Raw genomic sequence first — 21,001 nt, 5'->3', positions numbered from 1 at the left:
AGTAAATAATGCGATATTTGTCAACTCTTTCAGAGGTTATGTGCTAATATGCTGTCATAGTGAGATTTAGATGTTATCAGGACTCTGAGAAAATCGCTTTGTTACTTTCGTTCTTCAACTCTCCCACACTTACTGGTTTTGCACTGAAGTCCAGCTTTTGTTGTTCGGGTAGTGGATGAACTCCTGCTCACTGCTTCGCATCACCGGGTGGGACTTGCTCTTAGTTTGACTGTCTGCGCCGTGCCGCGACTCCAAATGGTTTTTTTTAAATTTGACGTAGTGTTTTTGTAGCTGCATCTCTCTTCTCTCTCCATTGTACGTTGTTTACGTTTGTGTCGCTTACACGTGACCTGAATTGTCCTCGTGCTGAAAACGTGACTTGTCGCACACCTGACTTCACTTCCCGAGACGCGAAAATATATATTTTACTAAGGAAATTTTCAAAAATAGTAACGCACAGTGACTTGGATAAGTAACTTTAATCTGATTACTGGTTTGGAAATATTAACGCGTTAGATTACTCGTTACTAAAAAAAGTGGTAAAATTAGAGTAACGCGTTACTAAGTAACGCGTTACCGGCATCACTGGGTACCAGTGGGCAACATGAGACATCGCTGATTGGACGACACTGCAGTTCGGCTTTTGAACCGGAAGTTATTCTTCCTGTAGCGCGTGGTTTGGAGAGGAGGAAGGACAGCAAAATGTTTTGCCCAAACTGCGGAAAAGAACTGTTTGAGCCATCCCCGAACTTTTGCAGCGGCTGTGGCAAAAGGCTTAAAGAAATATCTACCATCGGAGAGACACCCAACAACCTTCGAGTAAGTTAATAAGAATAGTGTAATGCTCACGTTGCTTGTGGATGTAACGTTAGCTTACTACTATCGTTAGCGGTTGCCAGATAGTACCCTTAGCCGGCCCCAGCAGCTGCTACGTTTGGGTCATCTGTAACATTCATGTTTGAAAAAATGTGCTACAGGAAGAATAACTTCCGGTTCAAAAGCCGAACTGCAGTGTCATCCAATCAGCGATGTCTCATGTTGCCCACTGGTACCTACCTCTTCCGGTAGGTTAATGTAGTTGTGTTTTTTATTTGTAGTTGTGTTTTTAATTTGTTGTTGTGTTTTTTAATTTGTAGTTGTGTTTTTTATTTTGTAGTTGTTTTTTATTTTGTTGTAGTGTTTTTTATTTTGTAGTAGTTTTTTTTACTTGCTGTTGTGTTTTTTATTTTGTTATGTTTTTTTATTCTGTTGTAGTGTTTTTTAATTTGTAGTTGTGTTTTTAATTTGTTGTAGTGATTTTTAATTTGTAGTTGTGTTTTTTAATTTGCCGTAGTGTTTTTTTAACTTGCTGTTGTGTTTTTTATTTTGTATTTGTTTTTTATTTTGTTGTAGTGTTTTTTAATTTGCTGTATTGGTTTTTAATTTGTTGCAGTGTTTTTTTAATTTGTTGCTGTTTTTTAATTTGTTGCAGTGTTTTTTAATTTGTTGTGGTGTTTCTTAATTTGTTGTTGTTGTTTAGTAATTTGTTGTTGTGGTTTGCACTTCAGGGCCACCGTAGATTTCCCATAGAAACATGTGATGTGATGAATATTCATTTGTGAGCAAGTAAGTGAACATCTGAGAGATGTAATATGTTCCCTGGAGCACATTGATGAATTCCCATCCTTGTATTGAGCGGTGAACCCCTTATCTGTAAAGTTATTAAAAAAGAATGCATTTGCATATGGATTTCCCATAGAAACATGTGGTGTGATGAATATTCATTTGTGAGCAAATAAGTGAACATCTGAGAGTTGTAATATGTTCCCTGGAGCACATTGATGAATTCCCGTCCTTGAATTGAGCGGTGAACCCCTTATCTGTAAAGTTATTGAAAAGAATGTATTTGCATAGGGATTTCCCATAGAGAAATGTTCTGTGATGATTATTTAATTGTGAGCAAATAAGTGAACATCTGAGAGTTGTAATATGTTCCCTGGAGCACATTGATGAATTCCCGTCCTTGTATTGAGCGGTGAACCCCTTATCTGTAAAGTTATTGAAAAGAATGTATTTGCATAGGGATTTCCTATAAAGGAATGTTCTGTGATGATTACTCAGTTGTGAGCAAATAAGTGTACATCTGAGAGTTGTAACATGTTCCGTGGAGCACATTTTTTTTTCAATTCAATTTTATTTATATAGCGCTTTTCACAATACTTATTTGTTTTTTAAAGCAGCTTTACATTAATAGAAGCAGTAAAAGCACAGAAAAACGACAGATAACACAACATAATACACGATAGCATAAACAGTCAAATTTGCTGCGGCTATGACTCGACATTATAAGCGAGCGTATTACTAATGTAACGTCTAGAAGAGGAAGCTAAGTTAAGCCCAAGAATTGATGAATTCCCATGTTGTTTTTGAGCGGTGAACCCCTTATCTGTAAAGTTATTGAAAATAATGTATTTGCATAGGGATTTCCCATAGAGAAATGTTCTGTGATGAATATTCGTTTGTGAGCAAATAAGTGAACATCTGAGAGTTGTAATATGTTCTGTGGAGCACATTGATGAATTCCCATGTTGTTTTTGAGCGGTGAACCCCTTATCTGTAAAGTTATTGAAAATAATGTATTTGCATAGGGATTTCCCATAGAGAAATGTTCTGTGATGAATATTCAGTTGTGAGCAAATAAGTGAATATCTGAGATTTGTAATATGTTCCCTGGAGCGCATTGATAAATTCCCATACTTGTATTGAGCGGTGAACCCCTTATCTGTAAAGTTATTGAAAAGAATATAGTTGCATAGGGATTTCCCTAGAGAAATGTTCTGTGATGAATATTCAGTTGTGAGCAAATAAGTGAACATCTGAGAGTTGTAATATGTTCCCTGGAGCACATTGATGAATTCCCATGTGTTTTTGAGTGGTGAACCCCTTATCTGTAAAGTTATTGAAAAGAATGTATTTGCATAGGGATTTCCCATAGAGAAATGTTCTGTGATGAATATTCAGTTGTGAGCAAATAAGTGAATATCTGAGAGTTGTAATATGTTCCCTGGAGCACATTGATGAATTCCCATCCTTGTATTGAGCGGTGAACCCCTTATCTGTAAAGTTATTGAAAGGAATGTATTTGCATAGGGGTTTCCCATAGAGAAATGTTCTGTGATGAATATTCAGTTGTGAGCAAATAAGTGAACATCTGAGAGTTGTAATATGTTCCATGGAGCACATTGATGAATTCCCATGTTGTTTTTGAGTGGGGAACCTTATCTGTAAAGTTATTGAAAAGAATGTATTTGCATAGGGATTTCCCATAGAGAAATGTTCTGTGATGAATATTCATTTGTGAGCAAATAAGTGAACATCTGAGAGTTGTAATATGTTCCCTGGAGCGCATTGATGAATTCCCATGTTGTTTTTGAGCGGTGAACCCCTTATCTGTAAAGTTATTGAAAAGAATGTATTTGCATAGGGATTTCCCATAGAGAAATATTCTGTGATTAATATTCATTTGCGAGCAAATAAGTGAACATCTGAGATTTGTAATATGTTCCGTGGAGCACATTTTTTTCAATTCAATTTTATTTAAATAGCGCTTTTCACAATACTTAATTGTTTCAAAGCAGCTTTACATTAATAGAAGCAGGAAAAGCACAGAAAAACGACAGATAGCATAACATAATACACGATAGCATAAGCAGTCAAATTTGCTGCGGCTATGACTCGACATTATAAGCGAGCGTATTACTAATGTAACGTCTAGAAGAGGAAGCTAAGTTAAGCTCAAGAATTGATGAATTCCCATGTTGTTTTTGAGCGGTGAACCCCTTATCTGTAAAGTTATTGAAAAGAATGTATTTGCATAGGGATTTCCCATAGAGAAATGTTCTGTGATGAATATTCATTTGTGAGCAAATAAGTGAACATCTGAGAGTTGTAATATGTTCCCTGGAGCACATTGATGAATTCCCATCCTTGTATTGAGCGGTGAACCCCTTATCTGTAAAGTTATTGAAAAGAATATAGTTGCATAGGGATTTCCCTAGAGAAATGTTCTGTGATGAATATTCAGTTGTGAGCAAATAAGTGAACATCTGAGAGTTGTAAAAATGTTCCCTGGAGCGCATTGATAAATTCCCATCCTTGTATTGAGCGGTGAACTCCTTATCTGTAAAGTTATTGAAAAGAATGAATTTGCATAGGGATTTCCCATAGAGAAATGTTCTGTGATGAATATTCATTTGTGAGCAAATAAGTGAACTTCTGAGAGTTGTAATATGTTCCCTGGAGCACATTGATGAATTCCCATGTTGTTTTTGAGTGGTGAACCCCTTATCTGTAAAGGTATTGAAAAGAATGTATTTGCATAGGGATTTCCCATAGAGAAATGTTCTGTGATGAATATTAATTTGTGAGCAAATAAGTGAACATCTGAGAGTTGTAATATGTTCCCTGGACCACATTGATGAATTCCCATGTTGTTTTTGAGTGGTGAACCCCTTATCTGTAAAGTTATTGAAAATAATGTATTTGCATAGGGATTTCCCATAGAGAAATGTTCTGTGATGAATATTCAGGTGTGAGCAAATAAGTGAATATCTGAGAGTTGTAATATGTTCCCTGGAGCACATTGATGAATTCCCATCCTTGTATTGAGCGGTGAACCCCTTATCTGTAAAGTTATTGAAAAGAATTTCACGAGTTCACAATTACAAATAATTCAGAACAGAGTTATTAATATGCGTATTTGGCGTGCTGTCCGAGGAGAGGGCTCCGAGCTCGTTAATGGACTGAGCCCGGAGCGCTTCCTGGCGGGGAGGGGGTTCCGGGCTCAGCCTTAGGCCCGAACCCAGAACAATCCCCCCTGTTCTGGTTAGTAAGGTGACTTAGGCAATCGCGCGGAGAAGGGGAGGTGGAGGGATGCTGAAACTATCGAGGAATGAGGGTGAGTTGGTTTCCAGTCTATATAGGTTTCTGTTGATGCCAATCAGGTGGATACCTGATTACTGATTGTCAACAGCTGGTCGTAGTTGAGGTGATTAGGTTGATTATTTGAACGTGTTCCTCCTGAACTTTGTTAGTAAAAACATCATGTAGTTGCATAGGGATTTCCCATGGAGAAATGTTCTGTGATGAATATTCAGTTGTGAGCAAATAAGTGAACATCTGAGAGTTGTAATATGTTCCCTGGAGCACATTGATGAATTCCCATGTGTTTTTGAGTGGTGAACCCCTTATCTGTAAAGTTATTGAAAAGAATGTATTTGCATAGGGATTTCAGATAGAGAAATGTTCTGTGATGAATATTCAGTTGTGAGCAAATAAGTGAATATCTGAGAATTGTAATATGTTCCCTGGAGCACATTGATGAATTCCCATGTGTTTTTGAGTGGTGAACCCCTTATCTGTAAAGTTATTGAAAGGAATGTAGTTGCATAGGGATTTCCCATAGAGAAATGTGCTGTTATAAATTGTACTATAAATAATTGTACATAGAAGAGATATAGTATGTTCTTTAGAGTTCAATAAAGATCATGCATCCCACGTTTAAAAAGCTATTGAACCGTATCATGTGTCATTAAATAAATGCATACTGCATTTCTAGTCAAACTTTACTACAAATAATTCTCAACTACACATCTTAAACATGTTGAAAACTAGTTTGGGTATCATTCCCTTCAAATAAACATACATGTTGATGCCACACATGTTTTGCTTGTCTACAATTTTAAGTGTGAACAACATGATGTTCAGTACCATGGACGGGGACTGTTTTGCAAAATGTCAAAAATCAATACATGCACAGAAATTATGAAACTGTGACAATTTCTTTTTTTTAGAAATACAAGTAATAAAACAAATACACCCCAAAATCATAAACAGTAAATTCATAAGTTCATTTATTGAAAACACCATTACATAATAATATCTGCTCTTTACCACACCCACAACCGCAAATTTAGAACTTTATAAAACATCAAAATGTGGCCTGTAGTATTTTCTTGAGGGTCCAGTGAAAATTTCAGGGTAATCCCAGATAGCAAGCACATGTGGGCCACTTCAGGCAAAGATGCGGCACTGCTGGCCTTCTTATGGCCCGAATAAAAGGGATGTGAACCTAAAGTGGCTCACATGTAAAATAGCAAAAATGGGCCAGATAAATCAAATCACATGTGGGCCTTTTAAGGCAAAGATGTGGTGCCCACTGCAACATGTCATCTTAATATGAACCAAAAGTGGCCCATCCGACAAATAGTGAATATGGCCCAAATATCAAACAACAAATATGGACCACCTTTGGCAAAAATGCTGCACAGCAGACATGGCCTAATCTTGGAAAAAAACAAATGTAGCCCTCACATGTTGCAGCAAATGTGGCCCGGCTCTTTACAAACATGTCTGGGCCAGTTTTGGCAAAGATATGGCACGGTAAGCACCGGCTCATGTGGGTTCGTGTCTAAAGTGGCCCACATATGTTGCAGCAAATGTGGCCCAGTTCTTTTAAAACATATCCGGCCTGGTTTTGGCAAACATGTGGCACAGTAAGCACCAGCTCATGTGGGTGTGGGTCTGAAGTAGCCCATATATGATGCTGTAAAGGTGGCCCAGCTGTATAAAGATGCATCAGGGCCAGTTTTGACAAAGATATGGCACAGTAAGCACCGGCTCATATTGGTGTGAATCTGAAGTGGCCCACATATGATGTAGCAAATGTGGCCCAGCTTTATAAAGATGCATCAGGGCGAGTTTTGGCAAAGATATTGCACAGTAAGCACCGGCTCATATGTTTGTGAGTCTGAAGTGATCCATATACCCAGCTAACAGAGAAAAGTTCTAAGAACGTTCCCTGAAACTTCCCAACGTTCCCAAAAACTTTCTGCCAACATAAAAAGTGTCCAGTTTTCTTGACATTCTAAGAACATTTCTGTGTTGTCTGAACGTTAGAGGAATGTTACCATTGTCAAGCATTGTGAATGTCCTGTTTGAATGTTCACACAATGTTTAAAACAACAACTGTTTTTTATATTGACTTTTTTGCTTGTTATGTGAATGATAGAGAAACATTGCATTTTATTATTTTAAAACTGTTATAAAATATTTCTGAATGTTCAGTAAAAATATTGCTGTAGAAAACAATTCACTTATTAGGTTTAGAGGTTGATTCTTTGTTTAATTTTAAGTCACCATTATTGTTATTGGTGTTTGTTTTAGTTGGACCATTGACAACTTCTCCATTTTTTCTTGGTTACCTTACTTTGTGTGTAAAAACACATTTGTTATGGTAGTGTAAAGTTAACAGTGCAATTCTGTGGTGGTTGGTATATAATAGTAAAAATAATCATCTAAGTAAAGGATTTACTCATCAAAAGTTTATTTTCTGTCAATCAGGTATATGAGATCCAGCACTTTCACAGCAGTTTGTCTTTGAGGAGTTTTAGATCTGGGCCACAACAATTTTGCTATCTGGGATCAGGCTTCTTCTTTCAAACCTATTGAACAGAAACATACAGTGCTTTAAGTGGGCCGGAACGCGCCGGTACTCAGTACCGCCACTTCTAAAAATAGCTCTTGAGCGTACCACCACCTCTCCCTGAGCCCAGAAAGTGCTTTTAGCGTACCTGAACGCTCATTTGCACATCTGTTTAAATCAGAGGTTTTAATCCTTTGGCTGCGCTGCCGCTTTTCAGAGCGCTCTTCACAATGTACACTTCCTAATTCGTCCCACCGAGAGCAGAGACTACATTACCCATACACCCTTGAGTTTACAAGTTAAAAGCGTATGCGTCGCCTTTGCTGTCCGTCAGCCTCAAAGTGGTGTGGAGAGGTGTGACTCATACCCGTCAAGTATCCCGTTTTGGCCGGGAAAGTCCCGTATTTTACCCTTCTTTCCCGGCGTCCTCCTGTATTAGTATTTTCCCTTAAATCTCCCGTATTTTATCTTCCGTAATTTCGCACGCAAAGGTTGTGATCTATAAAAAGATCCTAAAGATCGCTAAAGATCCACTGATTCCGCTAATCCACTTCGTGTCTTCCCGCCCGCTCCGCAGCATCTCTGTGTGCACTCTCTGCCTGGACGACAGTTTCTGAAGTTCGTTGCATTAACAGGTAGATTTATTACATTATATCAGCTGTTAAACCGCAGAATTACTCATTTGGAAGTTTGTTTATGTATTTGTAAAATGTAAAAGTGCTAACAACTTAGCAAGCAAACAACAACAAAATATCCACATTCTTACTATTATCGCTTGTCTAATGGATTTAATGTTCCCGATCAGATCTAAGTAAATATAAACACTAAATTTCCTGTTGTTGGCACACTTTTAGGCAAAAATAGAAAAAAACACAAATGCCTTCACAAAACAAAGACAGAGAACGGCAAGGGAGGCTGCTTCTAAAGGCAGTTCAACATTGCAAACATGGATTCAAAGATCCATCAAGCCAGCAGGTAAATCATATTGAATATTTTTTGTCACACTTTAATTCTTGTTATTATATTTCCCATTATAATCACTTGTCTAAGTTGATGCTAGTAATATAACTAATAGTACCACCCCCTTTGGTGCCCTTTTTGGTTTGGGACACTGCCCAACGAAAATTCAATGAATTTGAACGACGTGCACAGTAGTTTTACCACCCTCAAAATGGAAAACAATGGGAAAAAATAAAGTGCTGACTTTCTAGTTTTAAATTGCCAGTATTTTGTTATTCTTGAACCCATAGACATGGTCTTGGTGTCATTTTAAAGTTTTTGTTTTTAAGCTCTTTCTATCTGAACAACTAGTTTTAGCATTTGACCATGCTGAAAATTGTACTTATATATCTACCTTTTGCACATTTTATGTATGTTCAATAGCTATTTTTAGCTCAAGCAAATCCACAAACTTATATAAGGATTTATTATTTTTTACAAGCTCGTCTGTGGACTGCTGAATATAAAACCCCTTCAATATAGAAGTCCAGTCAGCAAAAAAAAAGAAAAGAAAAATAGAGTACCGGCACTTCTTTTGGGCCACTTAAAGCACTGGAAACATATGATTAAGAAAACCAACACAGTGCCTCTTTATTTTGAGACAAACAGAAACATATAAAGAGTTGTAAAATGCAGAGATTAACTTTGTTCTTTAGGTTACACTTGACTTTCCGTCTGGACTGCTTACAAATAACTACTCTTCTACATTTTTATATCTTCCATTCTCTAGGCATTCGACATATCATTGTAATGTAAATGTTCTTGCTAAAAATGTTATTAAACATCATTAGCAGACATAGCAAATCAAGCTGATAGTTTCTGGTAGGTCTATATAGGTAATTAAAACGGCTTCAATCATTAGGTGGTCACACTTAATGAAGAAAAATATCACTTTGTAGACGGTCCCTAGGCTTCTCTCAGCACCCAGTTGGATATTCAACAGACATTCGCAACAAGGTAGGACATTACAATGATACTAGGATATTTTAAGCAATTATGAAAAATGTAGGTTATAGGCAAGACACTTGGTAATTAGAAATTTCTAAGAATAAACTTCTGGCATGTCTACTAAGAAAGTTATTGACCCCGGAAGTCTGAATGTCTGAATATCAAACCAACTTTACCGCAGTATCGCAGTTAGCATGTGTATGCTTTTCAAAAGTGATAATGTTAGCGTAACTATAGCTTTTTCATTGTTTATTAAGTTCTGGCTTTTTAAAATGTCATTATTTCGGTCTTACCGGTTTGCTGTGTGCTTGTTTCCCTTTGTTGTCTTGTATGTTGGTTTCACAGATCCACGTGCGTGCCTCTCACAGGTGTTCCCGTTCTCTGGGATTTTCTCACTACGTCATCATCACCTGAAGCTTGTTTGATCCCCAATCGGCAGTATTATATAACTCTCCCTTTCCCCTCAGTCTTTGCGAGTCCGTCATTGAATGTACTAGTGGTGCTTCTGATGCATTTCGCCATCTTGTCCTGTCTTGTGTATCTCCAGTTTATGTTCGCATATATTAGTCTGTGTTATCTGCTGTCTTGCTTTTGCAGACTTCCAGCCGTTGTGGGATTTTAATGTCAATGGACACCTTAAAGTCCAACACCGTCCATGCCTCCCCAGCTAACACACGACGTACTAGTTACGTAATTTATTGGTAATTTTTGGTAATTTCATGACTTACCAGCTGGCAACGTAACTGTTACGTCCTATGGAGGTAATTCCATTACCATTACAGTACCAAATCACCACGTCGCCAGTACGGACTCCTTACGTCGCAAGATAACCAAGTACGTCCCAGTTACGTATTAAATTCGTACTATTTTGGTAATTTCATAACTTACTGGCAACGTAACTGTTACGTCCTAGGGCGGTAATTTCATTACCATTACAGTACCAAATCACCACGTCGCCAGTACGGACTCCTTACGTCGCAAGATAACCAAGTACGTCCCAGTTACGTAATAAATTCGTACTATTTTGGTAATTTCATAACTTACTGGCAACGTTACTGTTACGTCCTAGGGAGGTAATTTCATTACCATTACAGTACCAAATCACCACGTCGCCAGTACGGACTCCTTACGTCGCAAGATAACCAAGTACGTCCCAGTTACGTAATAAATTCGTACTATTTTGGTAATTTCATAACTTACTGGGAACGTAACTGTTCCCAGCAAACATTGGTCCGACCGCAACGTCGTGTCCCTGGCCAAAAATAGTCGCGGTATGACGGCACAAATCGGTGAAAATATGTAACACGGAACATTTCATAAACATGCATTCAGATACATTTGTACATGTCTATAGTTCTATGGGGTTGCATGTATAATTGTTACTTCGACTTTTACTACGCGTGCTTCAATATTTATACCCTGTTGTGAATCGGTTGTAAGAGGACGTCACTAGGTGACGTCTTTTACACGTGCATTTATAGTCCATCATGACCCTCTATAAAAAAATCATAAACCTTCTATAAAGTCATTGTGAAATATGCAAATATGTGCTTACACCTTGGTTAATACTGCAATAATTAATTTAAGTGCAAAAAGTAGGTTTTTAAGAGGTTGTGAATAGACGTCCACTGACGTCTTTTACACGTCTAGACTAGACTAGTAGGAAAAAAACAGGATAATCTTTATGAAATACACGATTTGTATACAAAGTAAATATATTAACTTTATCTTGTTTAAATAAATTATAATCACAAAGTGCCCAGTGTGATTGCAAAGCCACACTGCATTTTAGTCATTATTTCAACCTGTTTTATTATTGAATGTATGCATATAAATGTAAAACAGATACATATCCGGTCACCATTTAGGTCTGAGTTGGATGTAATTTCAAAAACTGTGCTTCCAATATTATTTTAAGAAATATATTACAAAATCCCGCGATAGGACAGATCTCGCGAGATAGTGGTCACGTCACGCGTTCTTCCGGAAGTTCACATTCAAACACGAGGAGCGATTACGATGGAGTTTTGTCTATATATCATTCAAAATCTACTGTTGGGTAAGTACATTGTGTATTATTTGATTAACGTGCTTAAGTTTTACTTGTTTGACACGAAGGCTCCGAAATAAACGTTGCCAGAATTGTCATTGCAAAAATTAGCTAGAAGGCTAAAAGCTAAGTACTTTGAACTTATACATGGTAAGTATGTTTAAGGATACAGTCAAAGTAACTTATTAATGTAGCCTCTTGAAAGTCTCTTTCAGAAAGTAAATTATCTGAAAAATAAAAGTTATTTGGCATTAATGGAATTACAATGATTTGATTGCCTAAACATTGCACATGCAAAATATTAAATACTGTTTTGCATTAAAAGTTTAGCAGAAGTGTTTGTTTGATTAACTTCCTTTGCTTTTGTTTTGTACAAAGGAAAAGCAGAACCTCATCCAAATAAAAATAAACAAGCTGTTAAAGGCACTGTGTCCTACACAGACCCTCCAAAATATAACCACCCAAAACCCAAGTCAGGTAAATGTCTCAGTTTGAAAATACATTTACAAATTGGAGTTGTTATTGTGGAGTTAATATCATTAATTACAATTTCGTTTTACTTACAGTTGAAGGTCAACACAAACCAAATAAAGATGTGCATTCTACAAACAAAAAAAAGGTATGGAAAACTGTAGATATGAATTTTTGTAGATATGGCTTAAACAGTCTACACATTTGTTAATGTTCTAATATTTCATATGTCCTTGTATGTGCTAAAGATCAAGTTTTGTGTCCACCACACTTAGATGAGGCGTGCCCGACCCCTGACTTTGTCTACCCTACATTAAGTTGTAAGTTTTTGACTGCTTTGCTTAATACTACGAAAAAACATGATTCTTTCAAAAATGACTTTTATATATTTTGATATGAAACTCAAAAATGTAAATAAATTGTTTTGGAGTATTTTGTTTACACAGGCACACTTCATGACAGTAAACATCGGTATCACAATGGTGTGATTGATCTAGCAGTGACACTATGAGACGTACGTGCTACTGATACTTTTGTTATTTTTTTGGTGCATTCCCACACTATACAAACACATTGCTTGGCTCCTAAGTGCATACACTTTTGCCTTTATAATGTCATTCTCATTTTTAGGTAAAAATGTATTCCATGAGTCAGGGTTTTGCCTGAATGTCAACATAATATCCAAAAACTTTGATATAAAAAGTGATTTATTTTAATATTTTACACTACTATGTATTTTTTAAAATACATTGTGCATGTGTATGTTTATTGTACTTAATGAAATTACATGCAAGGTGTCATTTGTGTCGCAGGGTCACATAATGAACAGCCATCTTACAGACAATCGAAAGAGGCATAGTATTCTTTTCTTGTTTTTTGTCTATTGTCATACACCTAAAGAGGATTTTTGTAATCGTACAATTATGGTGTTATTCATTCATTAATGTGTCCTACCTTAAATAACTTATTCGTTTTCACTACTTTTGTTTTAAATGTCTATATAGTATTGTCTACAATCCCAAATTCTGGATTGACGCCCCAATCCCAGAGGGCACCCCAATCCCAGAGGGCACCCCAATCCCAGAGAGCATCCATCTGAAACCAGGTGATGGTGATTTACTACTAATCAAGGAACCGGCTTTACTGACGAGATGCGCATGATATCACATGCGATTTATCGTGCATCACAAGATTTTACATTAGTGACAACACAGCTAAGAGTATAAACATTTACATTTCTCTGAATCTGAGTTAATAGTTACAAATACAGAGCTTATAATATCTGTCATTGCTCAACCACAAAGACCTAAAAGTACAGCCAGCTGATTTCATAACTAATGCAGTATTACACTGTGAAGTGATTTACTGTTAATATTTTACACTACCATATAATTAACACTATTTGTACAGGTGAGGTAACACAACGAAAAAATTACCGGATGGAGACTACCTGATTCTTCACCTATGGCCTCAGCTTCAAATGCAAGAAGCAAGAAATGCTATATGACTGTGTATTTTGCATTATGAATACATCAAAGATGTTGATAACAAGTTGATCTGCGTAAATTGTGACATAAAGAATATGTATATATATTTCCATCTATCTTTCTATAACATTATTTCCATTGTTTTCACATGTAGGTCCAGCAACTGTCTGAGTTGGTGGATATTCTGTCAGAGACTGCGTGAACAACGTTATGAACAGGCATGTATTTCTCTTGATTTGTGTAATCCTGCATAATATTTAAGGAATATTTATTGATTACCACCATAATTAACCCAGCTATTTATATTACTTCAATTCAGGATTTAATCCGTCACACATCACTTGTTCAGAAGTTTTAATGTTCATAGTGATTTAAACAGTTAGCCATACTGAAAACAAGAAATCAAAACATAATTTCAGTGTAAACGTTACTTGTCACCCAAACTTATGGATGAGGATATAGTTCATAGCACTTGTTAAATGGTAGATGAAACAAGTGAAGTTGTGAAGTGTTAACACATAGTGTATGTTTGGACATTATATACAATTGCTCATTACTGTTAATTGTGATTTATTGACCTTTTAGGTTTTTTGTCTAAGGTGAAGTAATCTTACATTTCTTTCACAGAATGATGTCAAATTGTCTTATGGGAAAGTTCAATATGAGGGGTGGTGGACATCTGGAAAATAAGTCTTTTAAAGGCACACCTTTGTATTATGTTATTCAAGGTAATTTGGGGAATGTTGATCTTAAAAAACTTGTTCTTGTATATTGATGTAATTGTTATTGTTATGCTTGATCTATTCAGGGGACATCACAGCTCACCTGTCTTTATCAGAAATATCCTGTTCATTTTTTGACAATTACACACCTAGTTAAGGGTCTTTCTCAAGGGCACCACAGTGGTTTTGTAAAGGGAGGGGACAAATGCTGTTTCCCCCACAACTGATCTAACACTTATTTAAAGCAGAACATATTTTGTACAAAAATATATATAATATTAATATATCAGTTTAGCTGTAGACCATAAAGATTTTGAAAGTAAGTGCATGTCATTTACCTCCAAATTTTAATTGTATTTATTTTAAAAAGAAACATTCTTCTCTTCCTTCAGATGCTGTGAAGAGGTGGAGCCAAAATTCCACAGACTCGGAAATAGATGCAGCTATGGCAGACCACCTCAAGCACGCTCCAGGAAGAGCTGGGGGTGGTGGATACAAAAAAGCCAAACAGCTGTGATGTGTTAGAGAGAGTTCACCAAAAAATGAAAATTGTTATAATTTTCTTATCCACATGTTTCAAACATGTATACCTTTCTATTTTTTGCTGAACACAAAGATTGAAGAATGTTTGTAACTTCACAACCCATTAACTGTCAATATTTTTTACAATTGTAGTAATGGGTTGTGAGATTTGCTTTGTTAAAAACATTCTTTCAAATATCTTTGTGTTCAGCAGAACATGGAAAGGTATACAGGTTTGAAACATGAGAGGGAATAAAAGACTAAATATTAATTTTTGGGTGAACTATCCCTTTATAGAAAGTTTTTTGAAATTGTTATTATAGTTAAATGGTTAAAAAAATAAAAAGTGCTAAATCAGAACATGCTTCTTTTTTGGTTATGGCCACAAATATTGTGTTCTTTAATGTGTTTGTGTAGTACACGTGGTTAAAACGTTTTATGGACGTTCAGGTCTAACTGGACCAATTTTGAACCGATTTTGAACCTTTGTGAATATGTGTTAAACCTCAATACAATTGATTGCCTTTCACGATGTTACACAATGGGTGTATATTCATTTTATATGCATACATTTAAACTATGCAGCAACACATTTAAACATCCAGAAGACGGCACATTTAGACGTCCAGGGACGGGCAGAAAAGACGTGTAATTCACGGCCAAATGACGTCAAAGACGTCCGCTCAACTTTAATTTAGGATATTTTTCAAACGTGATGGGACGTGACGAAGGGACGTCTTTTCAACGGTCATAAAACGTCCACATGTTTGCTATATGGGGGCTTAAAACATATATTTAAACTATGCAGGAACACATTTAAACATCCAGAAGACGGCGCATTTAAACGTCCAGGGACGTGCAGAAAAGACGTGTAATTCACGGCCAGATGACGTCAAAGACGTCGGCTCAACTTTCATTTTGGATATATTTTTCAACGCGGACGGGACGTGACGAACGGACGTCTTTTCAACGGTCATCACACGTCCAAATGTTTGTTGGGTTACGTCCCAGGGAGGTAATTTCATTAGCCTACCTTTACAATTATATAAACATTAATTTCGTTTTCTATTTAGATTAGCCTATTAAAACTTTTCAGTCTCAAAGTTTCCCTTAAATAAGTCAAAATCGATTAAATACACACGAACTGCCATTTAAATGGGAAACATGAAACAGCACGCGCCTCCCGCCCAGCTGACCTCAACCAGAGCGCGCGACCGCGCGTGCACAGCAGAACGGTGGCTGACAGGACGCGGTGTTGTTTCTCTGAACTGAGACCCGTTTAAAATACACAATAACTTATTTTAGTTGCTTAAAAGTTATGAAAACAGCATGTTAACATACTTATTAAGGCTCACAGAATCTCGCCCGACAGTATAAAACGCGTTTTATGCTGCACTGACAGGAATGTTCATCTGACAGGAAATTTTGTTTTATCAGGTAAGATACTAACTTCACAACAAATAAATCGATTTTCATGAAAACGTGTAGATATTTTTTAACCTTTATTTATTTTATTGTCTTTATTTTAAAGTTTTGTGGGACACTTTTGGCGTTTTGGACTGGTGAGGGTTAGAGCAGCGTTACCCTGGCAACCGGAACATGAAGAGGACCGCGCGCTCTCCGTCTGACAAAGCCTGCACAATTCAGAAAGTACATTTTAAATTAACTTGTATGGAGAATCCATTTAAATGTTCATTTTAACATATGTTTATTTAAATGTTTGTAATGTTCATGTTCAATAAATGAAGTATTCAAGCTCTGAGTCTGTCATTCATATGTTATGGTAACTCTTTTAGTAATGGGCAAATAAGGACAAGTTAAATTAGTTATACTGCAGATGTCCGCCCAAAGAATATTAAATAAAATATTTAAATTACTAACTGGTTACTAACATAAAACTTTTAATCCATTACGTTGTCACGACGTGCCCACGACAGGCAGATTACGTTGCAAAGTTACGTGCAGGCGACGGATCCAGGAATTTCACTTTTCCGGTCGCCACGACGTAACTCGCTTCGTCGCCACGATGTAAGTTTGGTCATCATATTACGTCGACGTTACGTAACAGTTACGTATTTGTGTTAGCTGGGTCTTCAGTCTTCCCAGTTCTACAATCAGCCTGCCCATGAATTAGAGATCTACATCGCTGTGGAGTTATATCACGAGTCTCAGTCTATCTGCTCTACTGCTGTACATATCGTATTACTTTTGTGTCAATATTATTCAATCAAACATACAGTATTTGAGAGCAAAACTATTAAATTGTTGTAAAAAAATTTAATTCGCATTTAAAAAATGTTATCTTAAAATTATTTTACTTACAAAATACAGTAATTGTTAACCAAATTTTTTGCAATATGAATTTTTCTTTGAGTAGTTTCATCGCGTGTCCCTACATTTTGCTCTCTGCTACGCTGTTTTTGTTTGCGGATCAAAAATCTTTGCTTTTGAGTCAAAAAGTTTTGGATGCAAGTTACAAGCGTCTCAGTGGACGGGATCAACCTAGTTGAATGAAAGACCCGTTTCTATTGGCCACTACTGTCACCATTTGGCCACGCCCACCACGGAAGTCTGCCACCGAGGAGAGCGATGCTGTGCTATGGAGAGCGGCATTGTTTGTAAGGTATGAAAGATCATTTAATGTCATAAACCCTGTGGAATGTGTATAAAAATGAATATCTTGTGTTTAACCATCCATGTGTTTTAATCTCTTTTATCTAAATATGCAACGTTAGTTATTAGCATTAGCTTCCGGAGGCTATTGCCTCCAGAGTTTGCTTTATCCAGCTAACGCTAAGTCTTACACAGATATTAATACCACGCTTTTATTAGTAAGTTAATCACTTACTGCATACGGACATAAAATTTACTCATTATGTGACACAATCGTGCAAGTTTGCTGTTGCAGGCTGAATATTTTTGCGTAATTGACTACTAAATTAGTATTTCTTTTTTTGAACAGAAATTATAAATTATAGAATTATTTTATACAATTAATTCTAGCATAGAAGCTATGACATATAATAGAGTAAGATCATGTGGGCATTTAATGACATTGATAGATCCAAATATGACTATGCCAAAAATGTTAGATTAAACCGATACAAGAAGCAAGTCCAGTTCACTAGTTCTTAGTTTTACTAGACCTCTGTTTTAGTCAGGAAAATGACTTTGTCCATAATTGCTCAAAGATAGAAAACTCTGTGGTGAGTTAATGCTTTTACTCAACCACAAGGTACAGAGATGAGAGCATCAGGCAGGGGACAAAATGATAAAGAATAAAATAAAAATGATTTATTGAATAATCTTAGCTGCACTGTCAATGGTCTGTCTGACTCGTCTTGTAACATATTTTAAACAACATATAAAATATTACACAATGCTACTTTGTCTTATGACATTATCCAAAATCTTTAGCCAGAGGAAACCACTGATATACCTATATCTACTTATGAAGACAATGCATCACCCAACATAAATAATCTGCAGTAATGAAACAACAAGCAAAATAGTTTAGGATAAAATGAATGAATATGAAAAAATTTGTAAATGTAAATAAATATATTGGTAACTAAACAAAATTAATTAATAAAATTCAGTATTTAAGACATTTTGATATGAAGATCTTTCAAAAGTAGCAAGTAGACCAGACTTTAATGACAAACTGTGATTTGTGACATAAAAGTAATTTTTGCTTCTTGTGTTGCAGGAATGATTGGGAAGATTGTAATCAGAGAGGCTAAGAAAGATGTCAATATCACTTTGTAATGCAAGATCTGTTGTGGAGAGGTTGCATTGTGGCATCCTCATCTCTGCTATTGACTTCAAACAATTCAATTTTGTTCACATTTATTTGTATAGCGCTTTGAACAGTTTTGAAGTCCTCGTGATGGCCGATGTCAACTTTCCTTATGTGTAGGGTCATCTGATAGAGACAGGATCCAGACTGGAGCTGGTGTAATCTGAAGTTTTAAAAAAAAGCAAATAGAGAAAATTACCATAGCTGCTGTTTAGAGCAAGGATAATTTTAAAAAAAGTTATTTTTAACTTAATGCAAAGTTACAGGATGAAATTATGTTTATGCACACTGAAGAGGTGTCTTTAGGCTAGATTTAAACTGGGAGAGAGTGTCTGAACAGTGTCAGTAAGGCTGTTCCACAGTTTTGGTAGATTTTGCTATCCTAGGAACTACTAAAAGTCTGGAGTTTTGAGATATTATGGAGCATGATTGTTTGTAGCATACAAGAAGTTCTGTCTGTATAGGGATGGGCAATATAAACGATATGCAATATAAACGATAGAAAATTAGCATACGATAGAGATTTTAAATCTATTGCACTATCGCGATAATGCGTGTTGATGACACAATCTACCCGCGAACTTTAGAGCCACGAGCTGCAGCCGAATAAACATAATAAACCGAATAAACATGGATGAAAGCGTCAGCGAAACAGAGAAACTCGTGAAAAAGACCGATGCAACATCTATTTTTTGGATTCAAGCCATAAGTTACATAAGTTAACTGCTGCTCCACGCGCGAAATTGGCATTATGGTCTAGTAATTGTGAAACATGAAAAAAAAAAATATATATATGCAGTATAGTCCCCACAAGCATTTAAAGTGTTTAGTGTTATAAAAATAATTAACTGTGTTTTTTAGCAGATAGATCTTGTCAGCTTTATCATTTTAAAAGTAGATCACCACACAAAAAAGTCTGGACACCCCTGCTGTAGAGTGTGTCAGGCAAAAGTTCCAGCTAAGAGAGGTAACAAGACTAATCTGGCCATAACGGTTTACTTTTACTTACATTTTTAGCAGTTTGGCTTTTGTAAGGGTCTATATAACCTGTTTAAGTCTATTGAAATCATTATATCGCAATACATATCGCTATCGCAAGAGGCTGCAATGTATAACGCAATATGGATTTTAGGCCATATCGCCCATCCCTATGTCTGTAGGAGCTAAACCGTTTGGGACTTTATAAGTGAGTAGCAATATTTTGTAATCAATACAGAATTTAACTGGTAACTATTGAAGAGATGCTAAATTTGGGGTTATATGAACTTGCGTGACCTTGTCAGAACTCTAGCAGCTGGGATTTTGCACTAATTGTAGCCTATTAATTAAGGATGCAGGACAACCACCCAGTAATCTAATCTAGATGTCATAAATGCATGAACAAGGTCATTCACATCGGAGACGGTTGATATGTTCTGCTGGAAGAAGGCTGCTTTTGTGATGTGAGATATGGGTTTCAAAAGAAAGATTTCTGTCTAATAAAAGTCATTTACTGTATTTGCTGAGGTGACCAACATCCTTCTATTTGAAAACTGTACTCCAAATTATTCTGCTTACAGCTCTTTGGTCCCATGAGTACTCCAAGTATCTTCATGTAACTTTTTTTTATCAGATCTTGGAATCCCCAGCCATCCTTACTGTCATTGCCTGACTTCAATGTAACCTCTAGTGAAGAATCATCTGAGAAATAAATACAAATTACTGAGATACAAAATGATAAACAAGTGTTGTATATTTAGTGTCTTACTAAACATTACATGGGCCTTTGGACAAAACATTTTGGGGCGGTTTCCCGGACAGGGATTTACGGTGGCTCATTGCTGCCACATACATATTATTTTTTTCACTCAGCCATGTCGCAACAACGACATCCCCTCTCGTTATAACGCGATATTATATCGTTAAAACGACATCTTTTCTCGTTATAACGAGATACTATGTCATTAAAACTAAATGTTTTTCTCGTTATAACGAGATATTATGTCATTAAAACGACATCTTTTTCTCTTTAAATTCACATATTCTCCGTATTAAGGAGACTTAAATTTTATTTAAACCACACATATTCTCACGGACGCTGTTTCATTAATCGACCCTTCAATGCAGAACTGCTTTTTGCAAGATCATTGGACATTTAACTCACCTAATTCATTCTAACTTTATTCTTTTCATTTTTACTTTTTTATTAATTTATTATGATTAGGCAATGTTGACAGGATGCTGCAGACTGTACGTTGGAACTTCACTTTCACAAGAATCAAACGGAGCAATTGGAAATGGCACTATTCTTTGTGCACGAACCTGGCCGCCATGGGAACTGCAACATCTGAAATGCATTCAGGCTGGACTTCTTGTCCAAGTGTAAATCGACCCAAGATAGCAATATACTCCGGGGCGGATCTGCCTCGAAGTCGCAAAATCTTTTTTATATTTATCTGAAATAAGTAAAACACTGCTCCATATAATACAGAGGAATAAAAAAATAAATTTAATAAAAATCTATAATAATTAAATTATTTTATTATATAATTGTCTATTGAA

General features: G+C 36.2%; 2 long non-coding RNA genes across 2 annotated transcripts; one reads left to right on the top strand and one right to left on the bottom strand.

The window, feature by feature from the left end:
• The first annotated feature begins 15,666 nt into the window (after positions 1–15,666).
• Positions 15,667–18,506, top strand: LOC129455193 (uncharacterized). Its single transcript, XR_012367906.1, has 3 exons — positions 15,667–16,098; positions 16,193–17,284; positions 18,371–18,506. It is a non-coding gene; the product is annotated as an uncharacterized lncRNA (long non-coding RNA).
• Positions 17,934–20,375, bottom strand: LOC141361743 (uncharacterized). The gene is made up of 2 exons (XR_012367905.1): positions 20,018–20,375; positions 17,934–18,623 (listed from the first exon to the last, which is right to left on the bottom strand). It is a non-coding gene; the product is annotated as an uncharacterized lncRNA (long non-coding RNA).
• Positions 20,376–21,001: the final 626 nt, after the last annotated feature.

The sequence above is a fragment of the Misgurnus anguillicaudatus genome, chromosome 3, assembly GCF_027580225.2.
Source record: "Misgurnus anguillicaudatus chromosome 3, ASM2758022v2, whole genome shotgun sequence".
In the NCBI taxonomy this organism is placed as follows: Eukaryota; Metazoa; Chordata; class Actinopteri; order Cypriniformes; family Cobitidae; genus Misgurnus; species Misgurnus anguillicaudatus.
The sequence above is the reverse complement of the archived record's forward strand: the minus strand, read 5'-3'. Positions and strand labels throughout refer to the sequence as shown.